This window comes from Ptiloglossa arizonensis, chromosome 12 (assembly GCF_051014685.1).
Source record: "Ptiloglossa arizonensis isolate GNS036 chromosome 12, iyPtiAriz1_principal, whole genome shotgun sequence".
In the NCBI taxonomy this organism is placed as follows: Eukaryota; Metazoa; Arthropoda; class Insecta; order Hymenoptera; family Colletidae; genus Ptiloglossa; species Ptiloglossa arizonensis.
In genome coordinates, this window is record NC_135059.1 from 1,947,017 (window position 1) to 1,969,783 (window position 22,767).

The following is a 22,767-nucleotide window of genomic DNA, read 5'->3' on the forward strand; positions in this document are numbered from 1 at the left end:
CTACGTAAACGATTGTACTCGAACTTTCGAATTGTCGTCGTCGTTCGTATCAAGCAGTTTTCATTCAAAGGATCGGGGCTTTGTCTCGCGAGGTATCTTTTTCAAGATATCCCCATAGAGACAGTTACATTTTAGAACGAGATTCAACGTATCGCGAGTTTGTTGTCATCGTCTCGGCTCCGAGCGCCTCGAGAGCGACGCGACTGTTTTCTTCTCAAACGTTTTCCTCGAGTTTCCACGGGAAAAGTCGTCTACGAAAGTAGGATTCTCGTCGATCCACTCGAGAAAGATTTCCAGTGGCCCCGCGAACGTTTTCACGCGAACCCTGATGCGATCAATCGCGAACCCTGGTGCAAAATCGGCGCTCGAATCGCGGCGCGCAATTAATCGTCGAAATTGAACGATGACGCGACATCGTCGTTACGTCTTGGAGGTTGGAGCGCGTCAAGCAACGATATACTTATTCAAATCCCATTCTAGCGTCACGTTCGGGCTCACCGACGTGTATAATATCTACGATCGCTAGCCGTGAATAGCAGCGCGCAAGAGGCTGCAGCCCAGGCCACAGCCGCGTTCTATAGGATGATCGAACGAGTCAGATAAGGAGGAGACTCTCGCGGGGGTCAATCGTTAATTTCTACGGAATTCCACGTGCTGACAATACGGGGAATACAGGTGGACGGTAGATGAGAGATAGGAGAGCGTGGCCGGCTTGCACGAGCTCCTGACGACGCGAACGACGACACGACTCGAAACGAGGAACAAACGAGAGCACCTTGACTGCTCTCCCGAAGCGAAACGAAACGAGCCAACCTGGACACACGTGGTGCGCCGATCCCCCCTACCTCTTCGAACACCGTCGCGTCGCGTCGCGTCGCGTCGCATCGCGTCGTTTCGCGACGAATCGTCCACCTCTCGCCACCTCTCGGTTCGTTCTTCTTTCGTTGTTTCTTTTATCCTACGATTCTTTTCTTCTTTGCGTCCCGTCGTTCCGTTCGAATCCACGAGAGGCATCGAGGGGCCCTGGATCGAGTCCGGCTAGGTCGATCGTGGCATACGGGACAAGACGCGGGTCTCTACGAGTCCGAGACGCGATACCTCGGTTCTCGGAATGAGTGGAAGAGTCGGTACGGCCGATGCGACCGGCGCCGCTGAACTCTCGGCCGCCTTGTGCACCTATGCGCCGCGGACGTGTGTGTATGCCCAGCTCGTGCTGCGCATCGTGCAGAACACGAGGAATAATTTGTGGACAGGGCACGACGACGATTGGAACATTTACTCCGCACGCTATGCCCGGTGTACCTTATACACGATGGGATCTCCCGAGACCGACGCCGTTCTGGCCACCGGTCGGGTGTCAGGGCAGCCTCGGTTCAGACGCGTTGCGTTCGTGATGGAAACATCATCCCGGTGCTCCGCGCGGAGCTCCTCGTTACTTTCCTGCATAACGTATTACGTACCTTCCCCGAACGATAAGTAGGTTCACGACGTTCCCAAGGAACTTTCTCGGAACACACCGGACGAAACTGTAAATCGAGACTTCGGTGTCGGCGGCGCACGCGCTTGTGCTCGCGAGCGAGCGGTCTCGCTCCCCGAATCGCGGAATCGGGAGGATATTTCGCTAGACGGCGCGACGATTTACCATTCGTGTATCCTCGGAGCTTGAGAAAATATCGGTCCTCACCGCCCCATCCCATCGAAGGACGACGTACGCGATCTCTTTCGGGATCGAGCGAGCGATCCGGGGCAGGATCATTATGTATCCAGATACGCGGCGTGTACCGGCGCGGCGCAGCGCGGCGTTCAGGTAGGAAGGTGAAATCCACGAGTCCGCTTTTCTTTGTGGCCGACGTGACTCGTACGTCGTCCGCGCGGGACGGCTATCGACAGCCGATGGCGTCGATTTAATTTCCGCGATTTATCGGCCGTTTCCACCAACGCGAAACAACCTGTCCCATTTGCGGCTCAGCCACGGCCCACGGGGCAATAATTCCGACACCCCGAGGTAATACGTATTCCACGAGGTGAGCCGCACCACGTGCGTGTTCGCTCTCGCAACCTTTCTCTCTCTCTTTCTCTCTCTCTCTTTCTCTCTTTGCTCCACCATGGCTCGGTTACCGTCTCGTTCTCTCCACCTTGGTTGCGCTATATAACGGGCGTGCATATAATCTCGCGCAACGATGTTTCCAGTACGCCCACCCTCGACGTCTCGCGGAGATCTTAAAGGCCGCCGCCATCGCGGCTGCCGCGGCGCGAGGACGTGCGTCATTCTCAATTATCGTCGCCGACGAAATCCCCGCGGTCCACGGATATCTCGTCGATGCCACCACGAGTTCTCCTTACAGTGGAATAAACGCTTTCGGCCGAAACGCGCAGATTTTTCGCGTTAGAAAAAGCACTCGGGCTGCGTCCCAACCGAACGTCATCGTAAAGGTTTTTACGATCAGGAACGGTTTAATCGGTACAACGAAAAATGAATATCTTTCGATTCGAAAATTAAGGTTGTTGCAAACGACATAATGACATTTTCGACAAGACTTTCAACGATTGCAGTTTCATCGAAAACATCATTCATCGAACGAAATACGATATATGTGCAAAATGAAACGAAAATTAAGAGAACGCTTGCTCGCACGACGATATTCTACTTTATTTAGACGCAAGCTTTTCGTTATTGGTTATCATTTTCGACAAGACGTTCAACGATTGCAGTTTTATCGAAAACATTCATCGAACGAAATACAACGTATGTACAAAATGAAATGAAAATTAAGAGAACGCTTGCTCGCACGACGATACTCTACTTTACTTAAACGCAAGCTTTCCATCTTTGATTATCGCACGGTCGAAAATCTTTCCAACAAGATGAACTCCACTTCTCGTCCCCTCTTTTATCTATTCGCAATTGTTACCAATTTCTGTACCGGTCTCTCGCAGTCGTTTCTGTCACTAATACCTGGCCAACGATACTCTATTGCAAACACAAATACACGGTAATTACAAGCGTTACGCAAAACGTTTTTCCATAACGGTCTCGAGATTACGACCGACTCGCGACGCGTGGCACGATGCGGACAAAAAGCAAAGAAACGAAAGAGCAAACAAACGAAGGGATCGCGTTACGCGATGACACTCTCGGGGCCCTTGGTGCAACGATGAGTCGTCGAACGGCAACATTGGCTTCGCCCGGGGCAAAGGTAGATACGACGAAACGAGTAACCGATCGCAGCGCGCCATCGCGAAGGTAAACCTCGTTTACGGAAGGGCCATCCGTCGAGGCGAAGGTAACGAGCAATTGCGTATTCCAGCGCATATGCTTTTTTCTCAACGGCACGTGCTCGATGTCCGGGGATCGGCTGCAGGGGTGTGTTTGCTGGTGGCGAGAGGGTAGATAACCATCGAGAGTCATCTGGCCTAGACGGGACGCATCATTAAAACGTTACACGGCGAGTCAGACGGCAGAGTGGGGGACTGATTCACTCATTGAATTAATTGGACATGCACGGGCAGCGGTTCGTTCGTATGGAACAGCCCGAGCTCGGGCATCGGGTTTCCGCGCTGGTCGAACTGTTTTTCGTTAGGTCGATGATTCCAGCCGATGTTGTCGATCGTTGTTAATATACGTATGCCCCTCGTCTGGCGAAGGCTCGTCTTTCTCGCACTCGTCACCGTTCTCGAAGATCAAGGACCGAAGATTGTACTCGTACCGCGATCGATTCGCGTCTGGCGCGCTCGTAACGTTGGCGCCGTAAATCGACAACGAGGCGTCCGATGGCAGTCACGATGCTAGATCGGTAACCACCGTCTCCCATAGGTCGCGGAGATCCTCGTGAGCGGCTAATTAATCGCAATCAGCGCTAGATGACGCCCTTGCTGGCCAAGACGATCGCGAGACCGAGATAAGTTGCGTCGAATGGTCGGTTCTCTCCTCGGTCGCTGCCCACCTCCCCTCTTCGCGGACTCGTTTCGTTAATTCTAGTCGACTCGTTCTCATTAGTGACTCATCTGTCTCGTTTGGGGACGGGTGACTGGTAGACCGCGACCGAAGATGGACACGCGGACCCGATTAACTATTTTCACCGGTCGATTCGCGAAAAAGCAGCAGGGACGCGACGCGATGCGAGACGACGTTCGACCGGAAGATACGTCGAGGTGTCATCCGACTGGAAAGTCAGGTAGACGATGGCGCGGAGATAAGGGGAGAGGACTCGTCACGATTACATTCAACGAGCTCGTCCGGTAGTAGCCGGTGTCTAACGCACAACACGCGTCTCTTAATGACGCCGGAGGAAGGTAAAGGTGGAATTATGGTTCTCCGGACCCCCTGCTGCGAACGATCGAGCAGGTAGACGGCGTTCGTAGCCGGTCGACGAGCCGCGGCTACACGCTACACGCTAATTGTACGTACGCGAAATTGCTGCTCACGGTTTCGAACTTGTAAAGTAAGCGTACCGGTAGTCGGCCATTTAAGAGAAAATCGATGCAAAAACTTGCGTCTTTTTTACTACCTGCGGAACGATCGCGTCGAATTTGCAGCATCGCGTGCCGACCGTTGCGTCGTCGTCTTAAAACTTCTCGGATAACGCGATACGTCGCGAAATTCCCATTACGAGACAAAAATGCTTCGGTTGTCGACACCTAGCCACGTAGAATATTTCGGTACCACGAAAACTGGAAAAAATAGCAATATCGAAAGCGTCGGCGTACACGAAGCTGGTATCTTTGAAGTAAAACGATAAGTTAGACAGGTGTAATTTAAGAAGATACAATTCGAAATTTTTGGACCCGAGTTCAATCTTAGGAACGGAAAAGTTTCCATGGTTTTGGAAATTTGGCTGTTCGTTCACTAGAACTCTGATGTCGATGTTTTCGATTTACAATGAAAGAGAAAAATTAATAATCGCGCAAAAAAATATAAACCGGTGAAAATATGTGTGCACCAAAAGAAAAGGGAGCGTTCGCATCGGAAGGAATTCGATCCTAGTAGACTTCTAAAATCAAAATGTTGCTTTTGAAAACTATCCGTCGGCAATACCTAAACGTTCTTTAAAGTTTCTCGCCGAAATAAGTACGAAAGAAAATAAAATTTCTTTCTTGCTCGAGATTCTTTAAAAAAACTATAAAATTGTAAACGATGCTCGGGTATCCGTTTCTCCGTGAACGATTTGAATCGTCGAAACGATCTATAATAGATCGCTCGATAAGTTTTATCGTATTGTAAAACTTATTTAGCAACCTAGTACCATGCTGTTGAATAAGTTTTATCGAACGTCAAAATATATCGAACCACCTACTATTTAGAGCAACGTATTGGTACCGGTCCGGCCGCAAAGAAAGATGTTAAATCGATTTACAAACTAACCAAATGTAAAAACGCATCAGCGTCGGTGTATCTCATAAACGCGGTAAATACGGCTCGTTTTACGAGTGTGTAAAATAAGTGCCGTGGCGACGACGACGACGATGACGACGACGGCGACGACGACGACGACAACGACGACGACCTCGAGCTTGTTCCGTAGGCCGTTCCATATTTTTCAGGTGATCCAGGATACGGACGAGGAAGATAAGCGCAAGGATCGAGAGACGGAGAACCGTTAATCCGGTCGGTGGGTAATAAAAAAGTCTCCCGCAAAGTCGCTCGTCCGATATTTTACGCGCCGTAAGCCGGATTCATGGTGACCGAGGCGAAATTGCATCACCGCGCAAATATTCCCTTTTCCATTCTTCTTGCCACAGGGGTTATCGTAACTCGTGCGCCTTCTGCCGGCCCGTTCGGATTTCGTACCTGTTCCGTATTTCGCCTTCCGGTGCTTTGACGGTCGAAATTCGCCCGCGGGGCCAAGAAGGGGCGGGCAGAAGACGATGAAAAAGCGGTAGGCGAAAAGGGAGGAGGGAAAACATAGAGGAGTTTGGAAACAGCGTTCGGGAGGGACGAGGGTAGGCTTCGTTCCGAGACTCTTATTGTGAACTCACGGCCATTCTCTATGGCTCAACGCCTACAATAATCTCGTTACGATCGGAATCAGGGGCCACGGCGTGGCCCTCGGGCTTTGACAGGGATACAATGCAAGGTGCTTTGTCCAGAACTGTTGTGGACCAATACCAATCAGAAGCATAATGTCTCGTGCATCTCGAACTGTGGGATTTTTCTTACTTCCCGGGGGCAACACCGTCGCATCGCGCGAACCACCGGCTCTCTTTTCTCCCCCTCGTCATCCAGTGACGCAACTCTCCGCGCTACCATTGTGCACGGTCTCGTTCGAAAGTGTTTTGGCCCGTTGGGAAAATATGGAGATGTCTCGCAGGGGCTTCCTTAGGAATTTTTGTACGAAACGCCTCCCAGGTGGAGGCTGGGTCGTTCCTACGTTCCCCGTTCCATTATTTCGTTCTTTCCGTGGCGCGTTGCGAGATCCCGCTTAACTCGATCCGCTGCGGGGCGAAGTTCCAACGGACGACTCGATCGCGGTAAGAAAAGAGTGCTCCGTGGAAAGGTGGGTCGCGATCGATTTCCGTGAATCGTTCCTCGAGGCGAGGTAAAACGTTTCGTCGTCCGTCGCGACGCGGCAAACGAGGAGTCCCCGTCACGGTCGAGCAACGCTCCTCCTCGTCGCTCGAAAGTTACAAATTAGCCGAGCGTGTCGCTTCGAGTTCGCTTCTGCCTTTAATTTTATGCGTCGACGCAGCCGGTCGACCCCTTTTGACGCGCGTTCACCGATCACTCGCGCAGAAATTACCGGCATTTTTTTTTCTTTTTTTCTATCCCGATGCGCGCCATACGTCCGCGCTCGGCTTTTCAACGAACAAAAGCGCGCTGTCGTCGAAACGCAACGACGTATGTTGCGCGCTCGTGTAGCCAACTGACACGAGTTCGTACCGTGCCCCCGACCCGTCTAATGCGGTAATTGCCGCTCAATTAATTTAACAAAAACAAGAAGCAGCCGGCGAGCCACGCCATATTGGGCACGAAATTGATCCAACGAATCGGTCCTCCTCCGTACATTGCTCGATGACGTTTATCGATGACGATGCGCGTTCGGCCCGATCGATCCGTCGACCGGTTCTCCGTCTCTTATTTGGAACGGACAGTCGTTCGATTAACGAAGACGCCTACCGTATATTTTCGAGAGGCTCGAGATTTTGCGGACTCAGGGTACGCGTCGACGAGGAAAGTCGAGGAATCTGGGAATTCGGAAAACGTCGAAACGCATTCCTCCGCGAGCAGAGTGATCCGTAACGCGGATTCGGTGTTGTTGGTCTTGTAACGCAATTCGAGGGAACGAGATCGCTCGAATTCGCCAGAGGAACGGAAAATGTCGATCGATCGATGCGACTCGACGTTCGCGTCGCTGATAACCGAGGGATAAACGCAACATTGTTCTACGTTCGAAAGAGAAGAAAACACAGGCAACTTGAACGAAAAATAGTCACAGAATAGTCAAAGTTGATTCTCGAATCGTTTCGTCTACCGAAGAATAACGCGTTTACCGAAAACTTTTCGAAAACAGCCTGCCTATCGGTGCATATGTTCTCTGTAAAAGGTCGAAAGGACGCGCGTTTATCGAAACGGCGATCGTTTCGTAACGAGCGGTCGGAACCCGTTCGTTAACGGAACACTACCGCAAACGCGGTACCGTCGGTAATTGGATTTTCCGCGCGTTCTCGCCGGTGAAAATTGGCCCCGCACGGGCCGTTTGGGCGATGGTAGCCGATCTTCCAGCGCGGCGAGAATCCCCCGCGAGTTAATATCTAACCCCCATGATTGTAGTCAATTGAAGAGGCCGACGTTATCAGATCTTGGGCGCGTGCCCATATGCCGTCTCCCACCACATGGCGGCGGTGTTCCGTCGGTGGTGCCCTCGTGGCACGCTACGACCGCTAAGAGCGCAACAGAGATCGCCACGGTCGTACCTCGAGGTAGAGAACGGAGCGGAGCGGAGTGAAGCGGAGTGGCGCGGTCGTCGCGTCGCCTCGCGTCGAGTTCCACCGTACGGTACGGCACCGCACCGGTACGCGTCGGTATCACGGCGATCTACAAATATATTACGCGCATTATGCGTACGCTTCTATTTATGCGTTCCGTGGGCATGTCCACCGGCGCAAACGTGGTAGTCCCGCGTTCTAGGTAGTCGGCAGCATATGTCGCGCGGCACGATAACCGCTATGCAAATTCCTCGCGCAGCATCCTCCGTAGCCCGTGTAGCTGACGAGCGCGCGTAACTTTCGCGGCGCGCAACGAAATCGCCGCGGAGCGCACCGATGCGATGGAACGAGCCATTAATTATTTCGCCGCGGTTGAATATCCGAGTCCGCGGCCGTGGCGCACCCGGCTGCTTACTTTGGCATCCTCGATTATTTATCAAACGATAACAGCGCGAGCGGCATAATAGAAGCGAGAGCAGACCTAACGACCGTTGTTCCACGGGCTTTTGTGTACCGTTAATGCCCGGTTCGCTGCGTTTTACCTGAAAAAGTACGAGGCGTTCCCGCGTGTAACGCAGCAGGTACACCGGGAGTGTCGGTATAATTTGTACGACTAAATCCGAAGGGAGGTGGAGTTACGAGCGACCGCCGGTTGCCGGAGAGACGGACGCACGAGCGTTCTCTAGGATACGCGTAAACCGGGGAGGTGGAGGAACGAGGCAAAAAGTAGACAACGACCGCGACCTATCGAGGAGGCATCGATGCTGCGAACCGCGTACCTGACACTCGAACGCGCCCGGAGGAGCTCCGGGGGAGGATAAAGGTAGCCACCGCGAAGAATTCCGCGGCTCCCACTTGAAGCTATCAAATGTCTGACGAATGGCCAAGAATGCCGTGCTATCAAAGGATCTGGCCTCCCTTTCCTCTTCGTAAATACGCGCGTGCAAGGAAAAAGAAGGAGACGAGGACGCCTGGACGAGGCAGAGAGGAAGGGACCGGACGATGTCTTAAGACAGGTAGCGGACACAAAGGGAACCGGACACTCGCCTACGCCTGGCTATTTTATTCCTCGCCTCGTCTACCTAAACCCCTCTCGCCTTCCATACGGATCACCTTGAGAGGGAACCTCCTCACAGGTGCACCCGAATGCCCACTAAATATCCTGTAATTATACGCCGTGCACCGACAGCTACCATCTACCTGCACCGATCTCGGATATCCAGCCGATGCAACCAGCGTTTGTAGGCCGATACTTTGCGAGTTTACCGAACGCGAAACGTCCCTCTTATTCGCGGATAAGACCGGAAAGGTGTACTCGATGCAATTTACCGGAACTGTCGTCGCATTGCTGGTCGCGATGCTAGAAGTCTCGGCTCGGCCGAGGAAGAAGAAGCAACAGGTGTCTACGTACAAATTCGTTTCCCTAAGAACTCTGGAATTCGACTGTCTCTGGATCGATTCGCAAGCTTGCGTTACTCGCGAGTCCAAAAAACGATGAAAGTCCATTACTTGGAAGAACAAAGTTTCGACGCGTCGATTACATCCGCAAAGTCTCAGCATCGAGGTAAAATTTTCTCAATAGGTTGCTCGATAAGTTTCGACGTTCGATAAGAAATAGAACTGTTAGATTCGTCGTTTTATTTTTCTAAAGATGGTACTACTATGTGATAAACATGTACGAAGGTTCATGCAAATCCGTCGATACGTTCGTATACTTACAGTTGTTTAAAGTTGAAGTGTCGTAGTATTTTTTTTACAATGGAAAAAACGACAAAACTTATCGAACGACCCAATAGTCACCATAAAACATATTTTTCGTATCGGGTAATTTCAACGTCGAAGCGCTCGATAATTTTACTTATCGACGATCGTCGAAACCTCAATGTATCTCGAACGACCGAAGAAACTTTACGTCGACACGAAGACAAACGGAATCGCGCCTATTTCGTAACAAACGACTCGCGTAGCCTTTGAAAGTATTCGTACAAAGTTTTCTTTCATAAAAGTCCACCGTCTTCATTTGTACTTAAGAGTATTTTTCGCGAAGAATCGATATCGTTGAGGTCCTGGAGATACGGTAAGCTTCGTCTCGCGTTGTCGTCTCGTCTAATGATCGTAGTTTCTATCTTCGATGGGAAATTGTCGTTCAGTAGTAACGGACTGAAATTCTCGCGACGGCGATCAACTCGAATGGTCGATGCAAGGAGATCGATCGGGTCCGCGTTTCGGTGAACGATCGCTCGCGAATCGTCGTGTTCGTAACGAGAGGCGCTCGCTCGGCGTTCTCGATTCGTTTCTCGCGGAACGCTCGGCGTAGACGGCACTTAGACAGGAAAAAGGCGAGTGTAAGCGCAGCTCGTGGCCGCGGTTACGTGTCCGCTTCGGCGTTTACTACTTACCGGGCGAGTAGGCCACCCACGGCGCCATCTTATCCGGGATCTCTCTCTGGCAGCGCGAGGGAGATACGCGCGAGCGTTATGAGTCGGTACTCATCCTCCGCGCTCGCGTACCGACCGTTTAACTGACCGTCGACCAGTCGACTTCTCAAGTTCCATATCCTGTTCGAGAGTCCGAGAATCCCTGGCGCATTGTTTATCTTCGTTGAGGGAGGTGCGCGGGAGGCACGCGGTAAGCACGCGGGATGATACGAGCACGGGCGTTTTAAGTGTTGCGCAATAACGTCTGGCAGCATCGCGCCCGCTCCTAAGATCGTCGTTTTATGCCGGCTGTAAGGTCCCGTGATCGCCGATGCGCATGCCTCTTCCGCCGCGTTACCGAGGAGGGTATCCACGGTGGGTAGGCGCGGGTACGTTCGCGCAACGTACGGGGTAAACTTCTTACGGTGAAACCTTTGGCCCGTTGCCATCGGCTCGTAGCCGCGAAATACTTGGTACACGGGTAGATACCGCCTGGTCGGTGATACGCGCGAACCGACCTCCGCGAGACGAGTTTTGTCGCATGCATAATTGCCCGCTGCCCCCGTTCCCGGTGAAAAGTCGCGCATAGTAACGACGCATAAATGCGTAATCGGCGCGCTCGGTTCCAGGGATCGTTCGCGTATCGAGCCGCGATCCAGATCGGGCTCGATCGATAGGGCATAGCGCGTATTCAACAACGTGGAAAATAGATTCAAGGGATTGCGCGTTCCGGGCAACCTTCGACGGTGGACACCGAAGGTGGAAAAATGCGAGCTCGATGATCGAACGCGACACAGTTGCGGGGCGTCCCTCGCCCGGCTCGGCGAGGTTATCGGCTTGGAATTTACGAGAAAACCACGCCTCGTTCGCCGCGGAAGATCGTAATTTGGCGCGGCCGGTTGCCTCCACCGACACGCCGGATGAGTTAGCGCGGACGAGGCGAGAGAACGAGGCGTTTCCATCCGCGGGGAATTAAAATATTTCGACGCGCCGACAGAAGGGTTATCTCTCGGCCGGCGAGGTCTCACGGCGCACGCCGATGGCTAATGGAACGAGCCCCGTGAAGGCTCCGCCGGTTCAGGTGGTTACAGGGACGTGTGCTGGTGGTCTCGCCGGAAAGAGATCTCTATCGCACCTGCACCAGCGTACCGCGAGTGCTTCTAGCCGCCTCGTAAAAATTAATAATTACGGTGAAAGTTACGAGGCGGGCGAACAACCGACGATGATCCACTCGACTGCGTGGAAACCGTGGAGATACGGGGGAGGGGCGAACCAGGGGGGTTTATTAACGCCTCGTCACGAACAGCCCCACCGGTTTACCGTAAACCATGGAAGCACAATCGAGCTCGACGAGCCTCTACAGCCTCCGTGAAGACCAACGGAGTAACGCGATCGAGCGAACGTGGTTACTCTTTTTTTTCGTAAACGAAGGAAAAGCGACAGGAACGCGACCTTCCTATTTACGTATCGTGGACGAGCGTCGCGCGTACCTTTCTATAGAATACGATCGCGCCCAAGAGCGCGATACGTCCCACATAGCGGGACGAACGGTTACGGTGTCAACGATTAACCGTTACCACCGGTGTTAAAAGGCCCGGTCGGCGATGTAATTGTTTTCGAGGTACCGCGATAGCGCAAGAGAAATATCCGATGAAAAGTAATACGCGAATTTTCGACGAGCGAACACGACAGATTCGTATTTCACGGCGAGTATCGGTGATATCGTCGACGGTTGTAACGGGTACTAAAACGTCGCGAAAAGACGATTATCCGATGCAGTATTCGAAGCGTTCGAAGAACGGTCCCCGTATTACCCCGAATTCCCTTATGTACACGTAGAGGTATAATTTCGTGTTTCGTCGCTGCTAATCGTTCGGTTCTCGAGTTCGCCATCCCTTCGGTAATCCGTAAAAGACACGTGTTCTCGTACGTCTTTTCGGATCTTAATTCGTACCCGTCCGTGTTTTCTCTCGACAGACGCAACACGGGTGAAATCCGTCTTAGGGCGGTTCCTCGCTATCGCGATAATCGCGCGTTCAAATATTCGTTTTGTACGCGTGGCGATCGAGCGGTTCGTTGCATTTTTCGTTTCGACCGAACGTCCCGAAACGGTTTTAATCCCATAGAAAACACCATGTGGGCTGCGATTACCGCTAGGCCATTTATTACGAGCGCGGAACACCCATCGACCATCGGCTATCGACCGTAGGCTGGGCGTAAATTAATGACTAATTTTTCGGTAAACCGTGAAATGCAGACCACGCGCCTCTCGCTTTCCTTTTCGAGGCCTCGTGCGCGAGAGGCGCGATCGATACCCGACAGACGGTCCACGCGCTTCACCGTGAACATAGAACCGATCCATTAGCACCGTGTCCGATGCTGACCGATCTTCCTCCTCCATCGGCAACGCGGTCTCGCGTCAAACTTCCGTCCGATGTTCGATCGTCGACCGAACGAGTAAATTCTCCCGACACTTGCGAGAAAAGAATCCGTCGTTTCGAGCCCGAGTGAACCTTTTGCCCCGAACGTAACCTTTCAGCCTAGAATTGGAATTTCTGAAATAACACGTGGTAGATCTTTTCGTAAATTTTTCTAAACCTTTTCCGACAATTTTGTAATCCATCCGAAACGACTACGCGGATACAAATATTTAAAACTATCTTGTACTTTTAGTCGAGTCGAAGGGTCGTTTAATAAAATTTCGAATATAAAATTCAAGCCGCAAGAGTGACTAGAATGACAACCGAGTTCGATAAACGATACACTTTGAGCGATTTCGCAAATAGCCGCGTATCTGTTACCGAGTTTTAATTCGTGTACCAAATACCGTGTTCCGGATCGTACGTATCGTTCTTGTAAGATTCGAAAGGGTTTACCGGTCCGTGAATAAAGTAATAATAATAATGATAAATAACACGCGATGCCCATTGAGAGTCGATCGTTTACCGGACGTTCGAGCAGCGATTCGCGACGAAAGTGGCAGGTAAATTTCCGAACGGATACCGGAGGTATCGTTCGTTTCCTCGAAGCCGAGTACACCCCCGGTGTCGTGCACCGTCGAGACCGAGCAGCGAGCGACGCACAAACGACGACCGAAACGATGTTTGGGCGACGAAAATTTCACGGGAAAAATCCAATTTCTTCTATTCCCTTTTTCCGGACCTCGAAAGCCCCGCTGGTCGACAATGAGTCGTCGATCTTACCTCCCGTCCAGGCGCGACTAAACTCTATTTAAAGTCTCATTGAGCCGCGTTCCAGGACGGTACCGCCCACGGGATTGGACAATGGTCAATGGAACATCCGGTTCGGTCGCACAGGTGGCCGTGTACACAGTGTAGCGCGCTCCTTCCTTTCCTGTCTCGGCCCGTTGACGTTCGAGATCGCTAATTTTCGCCAAATACGTCTCCCGCGAGCATTCCAGCGAATCGATGGCCGGTACCACGGCCGTCTCGAAAGTATCCATTAACGTTCGAGTACGGAACGCGGCTCGATGCGGTCGCGCGATCGAACGAGCGGACCGTAATCGATCGTTTCGATTGTTCGCCTTTGGCTCGATTCGAAGGTTGCAGTTTGATCTTGGGCGATGCGTGGAGACGTATGGCCGCGCGCATAGAAGCCACGAGCGAGCAGGGTAAGGCCGAGGCCACCGGTGCCTGTCACGAAAGGTGCAAGTAAGCGCGCGAGAGTGTTAAACCGAGTTTTCGCGCCGGTTGATAGGCAGATCGCTCTAGGATAGTGCGTCGACGCGTGGGCGTACGGTGGTAAAGATACCGGTTTACGATGCCACTAAACTTGCACTCGCCGCGTAATCTACAACTTTTTCCGACACGCCTTTCTGCGTCCGAGGGGTCGACCGGCCAGACGATGCTCTGGGGTCCATTCGAATCGAGGGCACGCCAGTTTTCCATCCGTGTAAACCCCGCTGCCGTCGTAAAACGAGGTTCCCGATTCGAGCTTCGTATCCGCGACAAACGATATCTCTCATCGCGCTTAATCACTCGTCGCGTTTACGACTAACGGCCGATGCGAAATTTACCGGTCACCGGAGCACGGGAAATACCTCTCAAGGGGTTCCGTCGTTTCTCTTTTGGATTTCTTTTAACGCGCGTTCCTCGAATATCCGAAGCTTCCTTCCGAAATAAAATTTATTCCGATAAGATGAAAATTTCTCTTTCGCAGGATCCAACTATTGTAATTTTCATATCCAGCTACACTTTCCTCACGAGAATATGAAATGCGCGTATCGGGTAACAGCGAAACGAAAATAAACTCGGAGACTCTAACGAGAAAAGAGGACAAAAGAGGAAATTCGACGCGGCGTGCACGGATTCGTGAAACGGACGACGAAATGTTCTTTCGCGCCAACCGTGACTCGGTTTCGCGTTCTCGAAGCTCCGAGTGATCAACGACGAGACCCAACGCTCGTGTTTCAATTACCGTTGAAAGAAGCTACGATCGATCGATGCGAAAGAAACCAACACGGCGAAAATATTTGCAACGAACGAATCGAACGATTCGAATTTCATCGGTCTCGAATCGAAGGTTCGGTATCGCCGTAACGGTGACGCGAGCGGCGAATCGCTAGGCCGATGTACGTTAATTGATTCGAAATCGATTCCGCGTGTCGGTTCCCCGTGGTCGGAAAAATGTCTGGGTAATTTTTCAGCCCGCTATCTCCGGGCACGAGTTCCGCGTGCACGATGCACCGCCGCGCCGCGGCGTTACAGGCACTACAGGTACTACAGGTACCTGGAAACGGCTGAACAAGCCAGCCCGAGGTTGCCCACGTTAGAGTCGTACCTTAACCAAAGATATCTTTATCGGGACGAACCATCCGCGTAGCCACGTTACGGCTTGATCGCAGCCTGCTCTTCGGCCACGTTTCGCTAGGTTTCGATAACCCTGCAGGCGCGCGTTATAAACGCGGCTGGACGAGAGGAGGTGAGCCGGGTTTACCCGATGGAATACCGGGCGGAGCACTCTAGGCAAATACTCACCTGCGTGCAAACGCGAGCGGATACGTGCACGCACGCGGCCCGGTGTAAGTGAGGGATTCAGGAGGAGAGACGATAGACCGTCCGGGGAAGGAGAACCAGAGTGCCGGTGACGGAGGAAGGGGGATAGGAAACGAGAGGAACCGGGCGTGCATTACCTTCTGAAGAAGGCGCGACTCCCGACGACTCTATATAACTGCTTTAGATAAGGATTGAGTAGACACCACTACGTGGAATGCCGTTTTACATAAACCCCCTGTACTGTTGCCTTCGTTCTCTCCCCCTACCCCTCCTCCGCTTCGACGCTCCTCCCCCTCCTCGCTCGAGCACTCTTTCCCGCTTCCTTCGACCCGCCGGTCTCGTCCTTCGACCACCATTGAGACGTACACGCACGAGAACCTTTATCGAATCACCTACGCTCGAAAGGCACGTGCTCGTAAGTGCTGCGCGTTAAGTCTCGGAGCGCGCTGCAACCAGCGCAACCGACACCGTCGCGCGTTGATCGCTCCGCTCGCTCGACTCGCACTTAACGCCGAACAACCCCGAGATCGTGCGAAAATTCTCGCTGGGCGGCTCGATTCTATTCCGCGTGGAGAAAACTCTCCAATCGGATTCCCCGGGGGTCGTTCCGTTGCCTCGTAGGTACTCTCCAGCTTCCAATTCTTCGACGATGCTCGCTGTAACTTTCCGTTAACGGGGATAACGCGCGCGGACCGAGCCCGCTCGACGATAGCGCCGTGCTCTTAGAACCGCAACGGATACGCGTTTCGCGGATTTCGACAACCGTCGTCGATGATATCCGAGTATCCGGTTCGACGATGGTGTCCCGTGATTTGGAAATGGGGATAGGACTCGCGAAATTTCCTCGAATCTTCTCTTTTCTCTTCCATCGAGACATTCGAACGTGAAATTTTATTCATTCGTCTTCGAGACGTAAGTTAGTTCGTAATTAACGACGCGAACAACATTTGTTCCTAAGAATAATCCGAATAGAATCTTTACACGCGCTTTCGACAAAGATTAGAGTTTACAAAAAGATCGTTTAGATCGTGCGTCGGTCTCTTGCATCGATATCGGACCTCTTCGAGCAAATTTTTCACGAGATTTACCAATTTTTTTCGAGTACCCGTTCCATATCGTTAGCATCTAAAAACAATGACGTAGAAGCGTTATTTCGTCGTTCGAAAGTAAAGTGTACCGTATCCAGAGATATTCAGGCGTTTCCCCTCCGAACCGGTAGATCCGTAACTGTTCGCAGCTTCGAGCAAGAATTTCTGTAACGATGGCACATTTATCAACGACTTTCCTGCTCGTAGCTTTTATACGGAACGTTCGAGGATTTGGTTTACCGCCAATCAACACCCGGCGGTCTTAAGCCGCCCGTAGAATTATAAACAAGCCATCGGGATACCTTTCAGCAATCCATCGATCCTTCTTACCGAGGATCGTGATCCCGCGTATTTCACAACTGGTTTTTCACTTAGTTAACCGACGAACGATCGAAAAAACGTCGGGCGATACCGGTAAGGATCTCTTCCTAGTTTCCCAAGACCCGACAGCGACGAACGGGTCAAACCAGGGAGGAGACTTTACATTTAAGATGAAGTTTAGAACGGCCATACACGCCGGGTTCGATCGTAATCGTCCTTGCGATCGGGCCGGTAGATCTCTCAGGATCACGACAGCCTTCTAATTGCGGCATTATAATTACAAATCGTCGGTTATATGCGCCGTGGTGCAATAATCGTGGGCATGGTCGTCGCTTAATTTATTTGCATTTCCACTTAGGTGTCTTCCGTGACCTTTCGGCTTCCGTGCCGAGACATTGTCAAATCGACGAGGAGGACGGCCCGATACATGCGAATCGATTGATACGATCTCCACGCCCAAAGAAACGACAATTAGAAACGACCGGAGAAAGGACGAAGGAGGAAGAAACCGATCGGACTCGGGAACCACTCTATCTCGTTCGTTCGTTGGTCCTTCGACGAGTCCCGTTGGTATTTCAACCTTCGCTAAACCGGGACTAATCGATCCGAGATTGAACGATCCTCTTTCCCTCGTAAGCATCGAATTTGCTCGACAACTTCGTCGTAGCGACTGTCGTGAGTTTCGGATTTCGACGAAACTCGGACACGTAGTCTTTCGCGATATTTCAATGTACTTTAAAGGATCCTTCGACGCTTCTAAAATCGTTTTACAGCTGGTCGAAATACAGAGCTAGTTTCTTTAATAAATTACAACTCTCGAATCGACACACGGCGAGAACGAGGTCCTAGATAATTTCGGAGTAAATACAACGGTACCGAGTAAAAGTTAGGTCGAATGAAAAAAATTGTTAAACATTCTTTCTTGCTATTGTTTCGAACGAATGTAATTTTATAACAGGGTGAATCGAACAAAGGAGAATACAGTTTTTGTGAAATTGCTAATACACTAATATGTTTTCTTTATCTCGTCGTTTCAAAGGGAGTGCATTTGGCGTGTTTGACGAACGACGATACTAAGTTGTTGAATAAGTTTTGTCGTTCTTTCCGATACTTCAACTTTGAACCACTGTAAACATACGAACAAGTGGACAGATCTACGCGAAACTTTACACATGTTTATAAAACAGTAGTGTCATCTTCAGAAAAATAAAACGACGAACCCAATAGCTCCATTTCTTATCGAACGAGAAAACTTATCGACCTATTACCGCGTCGTTTCATCGTCTGGAAAAGAATACGATTCATCCTACAAAAGTCTACCGTTCTCTCGATCGAGTATCAACATCTTCAGGGATCGTAATCGATTTCGATGCAATCGCTGTTCGTCTATGAAACGGTGAAAGATTTAAAATCGTTCCTCGGTCCGTGGACCGTGAACGGATATAGTTGCGAGCGAATCGAACCGCTACGCAGAATCTCGGAGCTGTTCCCTTTCTTGTACTTCGGACCTTATGTCGTGTTTTACGGGACGAGCGGTGGAATTCTCATTCCTCCGATCCTCCCGCAGCATCTCCGCGTGTAACGGAGGAACGCCGAGATTTCGGGGCAACAATATCATTTGGTGGCCCCGGGGTGATGTAGAGGATCGGGAATTCTGGGCGTGGGCTCGCGACATGCACCAGGATTCACGTCGACCAGATGGAACATCGCGCTCATTTGTGCTCGCACGGAGCCTGCGTGTTCTCGTCGCGGTGGCAGCCCCGCGAGCGAAAGAGAGAAAGGGTAGGCTAACCGCTTGACATTATCATTTACTTCGAGCTGTCTTCGTTCTTCTGACGCGCGTCTCGTAATTTTCTTACTTGTACCGACATCGTACTTCGAAACAAGTTCAACATCCGGAAGAATTAACGGGGCACTGCGCTCTAGACGCTCCTTTTCGAGACGACTTTCGTCACGAGAAAATCTATCGAACGAAATTCTTTTTTCGCGAATGTTTATTAACCTTTCGGTGAATTACAAGACAAGTTTCGGCGAATTACAAGACAAGTTTCGGCGAATTACAAAACAAGTTTCGGCGAATTATAAAACAAGTTTCGGCGAATTACAAGACAAGTTTCGGCGAATTACAAAACAAGTTTCGACGAATTACAAAACAAGTTTCGGTAAATACAATAACGCGTTGTAAATTATTTTGTAATCGCGAGTAAACGAACTTCCCGGTAAACGTTATTTCGTTCTATTATAACCGATGTATAGTATACGCACAATCGTTTTCCGCTAGAAACAGTCGCATCGAAGGAAAGAATGCTGTGCTTCTTTTACTGGCTGTTTCTTCGCGCGCATTTGGAAAATCTTCCGCTTCTGGCGCATGGACGAACAGCTGTTAACCTCGGAATCGTTGATCGTCCAACCGGAAACTTTTCTCTAGCCGCCATTTTCCAAATTCTGCAGTCCGACTTATCCGTCCAAGAATAAGCGTTCGGTGTTTTTAAATTAAACGATTGAACCGTTCCGTGATGTTCCACGAATAAAAACGAACTTATTGTATAATCTTTTGTATAGTCTACAAAATATTGTATAAATATAGGTTCGAAAATTCTTTGTTGAAACTAAATATAATTTTAATTCCTAGCGATATTCGCGAGCAACACTTCGATATAATTTTCTTATCGTATAACTTGATCCACGTTTCTCTCGTTCGATATCGAATTACGAGAAAAAAGTGTCCGGATTTGTAATCGAAGTTTCGTTAACAGAGGAAAATATAATATAGGTTAGGAAGGTGGAGGTAGGTGGATGTCGCTATTTATAAAGTCTTTGCTCCTCCCAGTGCATTACGTTTTTCTGCCAACTCTGCCGTAAGATCCAGATTGGGATCTCCAGTTCCTCATAAATCCTGTCTTCTCCCCTTCGTTTTTCAGAGGCATCACGACTACCGCGGCTGGTCGGACACGTGTCGTATCGGGAAGTGTACGCCAGGAAACGGCAGAATCCCGTATATAACATTTAAATCTTGCTCAAGAGGGTGTTTCCCTACGAGAGCGCGTGCCACGGGGTGCTTCCCATTGGCGCCTACGCGACCAGACTTCGTGTACAATTTCCTGCAGACGTTGTTCGGGGTTCGCTCCTCGTGTTGGAATTAAATTAAATGTCGAAGCATTGTACATTAGATCGACGGTTGTTAACCTTCTTAAGCTCACGGAACGGTTCTCAACCTTTTCGAAGCGCGATCGCAAATTGCGTAACGAGTGCTTCTTTGCGACCCGCTGTACATTTTTCAATGAAAATGCAAGCAGATGGAAAAATAGTACAGCTTGCGTATACTGACTTCTTTTTTTTAAATTCTTTACATTTAATTTAAATTCAATTCACATTGTCGATCGTAAATAAAATACCTTATCGATTCCGTAATCCATTTCGATCCACAGATCGATCGGTACTTTCCGCTTTCGAATCGAATTAATCGACATTTGAAATTTTTGCGTTTCGTTGAAAAAAAAGTGTAGCAGAGTCCATGCGATTCTAGTTCGAACGAAAGTGAATCGTCTATGCGTATGCAAAAGCGTTCGAAATATTATCGCGGAGTTAGAAAATTTTCACACTTTTTTCAACCAGATACACCGATGACCGAGGAAGTAAAAAAAAGTTAAGAATAGACCTCTATAAACTTTATGGCTACTAAACCGTCGAGGCTGTATATATCTGACAATTTTACGATTTTCGTATTAATACTTTCGGGATGCTTTCTCGAAACTCGAAACTTTTTAGAGTTCGTATTTTATATATTCGTATAAAGAAATGCGATAGGAGATACATATAAAGTGACAGGCTATTCGAAGTATTCGATAACCTTATTTTAAAATTTATTTTACACGGTTAAAAGCATACGTCTAAAAATACACCGCGGCCGATGGTGGACGATTTTCCAATTGACCATTCGTAAAGAACGCGTTAAGAAATTAATAAAAATTGAAAAACGAGTGTCTCGAACTCTCTACCCGAGAATAGTCCCTTAAAGAAGAACGTTTAATAAAATGTCTACAAATGGAGTACGATAACGGGGTTCGAACTCAAAACCTAAAAATTAATTCCTCAAGTTCTCTAGCTCGGAATAGATCCTGAATAAAGACCGATCCCACCGGAGTCAGGTGGCGAATTACATGTTCGCGGAGAGTTAACAAACGTTATCACCGAATTCGTAGCTCGTTTATTTCTACACGTCCGATAAGACCGTGGCCATCCGGGATCGAAGTTCCGTGCTTCGTCGAATTTCCGCTCGCCGGTTGTCTCGTTTGCGGTCGATCCTCCTGGATGTCCGTTCGTGCTCGTCGAAATCGAAGAAGGCGAATCTTCGACGGGTTCGCCATCCTCCCTCGCAGTGCCCGTTCGCCTCGGCTAGGCCGTGGCGAAGCCGAAGGAACGAACTGATTTACATACTGGCTACGCCACTGGTGTGCCTTTGGTGCGGGGGAGAAAACACATGTGTGCGCGGTGTTCCGTGTGCACGAAGCGGCGTGTGTGGGTGTGGGTCCTTCGTACCCGGAAGGCGCGGCCCGAAAGGTTCAAGGACTGAACGCCAGGTGCCGCTGGAGGGAACTTAAGCCGAAACGCGTTGCGAGCTGGTCCACCGCGGTTCCAAGGCGATCGTGTCGATTTTCTACCGGTCCATCGTGCCGGCGCCTTTGAATTTCCGATAGAAGGCCGTTCAATAGCCTGGAAATGCCTTTAACAGTTTAAGAGGCTCTTAATTGCCGCGACGGGCACGCTGGGTTGATTTATTGGCCGATTCAACGACGATCGAATTTGGTCGGATGAATCGATTCCATTCACGAAATGAGACGTTAATCTTGTACAAGTGGCGATAAAACGATCCCGTTATTAAGATCGCGTACTTCCAGCGGGTCCGGCCGGAGTTTAACTCGTCCGTGGTCGTTCGTTGTTCGACGATAATTCGCGTTCGACGATAAACGAGCGACGTCGTAGTGCGTCGGGAACGGCCCGCGATAATCGCGTTGTAGGTGCATCAGGGCACCGATAACGATACCGATATCGGCAGCCCGGTAGATTCGACTTCTGACGCGAGATCGCCGGGGAGCACCCGGTAAGGAGAGTCCTTGCGAGATTATACGAGCTGCTTTCACGTATACGCTAACTTTCTCCGAGACGCGAGGCGAGCGGAGAGAACGACGAGGGTTTCGGAGGAAAAATGCGCAGTCGATCCTCCTTCGCCTGGTCGTCGCACCCACACACTTCCACATCGAGCGCGTATCAAGCACAGATCTTGGTAATCTCCCGGCATCGACACATGGTTATATATACACGCTTATCCGACTCCTTTACCGACGAGGATGATTCATCCCGAGGCGGTATAAATCACTCTCGGGGTCCCAATTCACTCCGGAAGACGCCGACGACTTATCGAAAACGAGAATTTCTCTCGTTTCGGTTCGCGCCTACAGAAGTTCCCCCCTCGTGCCTCCGAATTCGCGATTGGTCGTCGCTTTTTCTTTTTTTTTTTTTTTTCGATACGCGTACCAAGGTCGACGCGAGAATTGGGTCTGTCGATTTCTCGTTGAACGCGAACCAGGGGTGGAGTCGGTTCTCTCGACAAAATCGATTTTTCCGTTTACTCGTGTCCTTTTAAATCTTTCCATCGTATTTGCGTATGTGTGTTCCAGGAATTACGAACGAATAATTTTATTGGAAATTGAGCGGTAGATTGCTGTAAATATAACAAGTTTTTTTTTGTATATAATTGGTAATGATGGTGAATTTTAAGCGAGGATTTTACTAAGACGGATATTTCTTACACTTGAATAAACAATCTTATGTACGCACCAATACCCAATTTTGAATCGAACATTCCTGATGTAAAGTAAGAATTTTTAAATTTTCAACATTTTCGTTACTACGGTTCGGTTGGAAAACTTACTAATTTATTTCTGTATTTGTAAGAATTTTCTTATTTAGCCCAGTACAAGTTTTTAAGCATAAAACGACGAG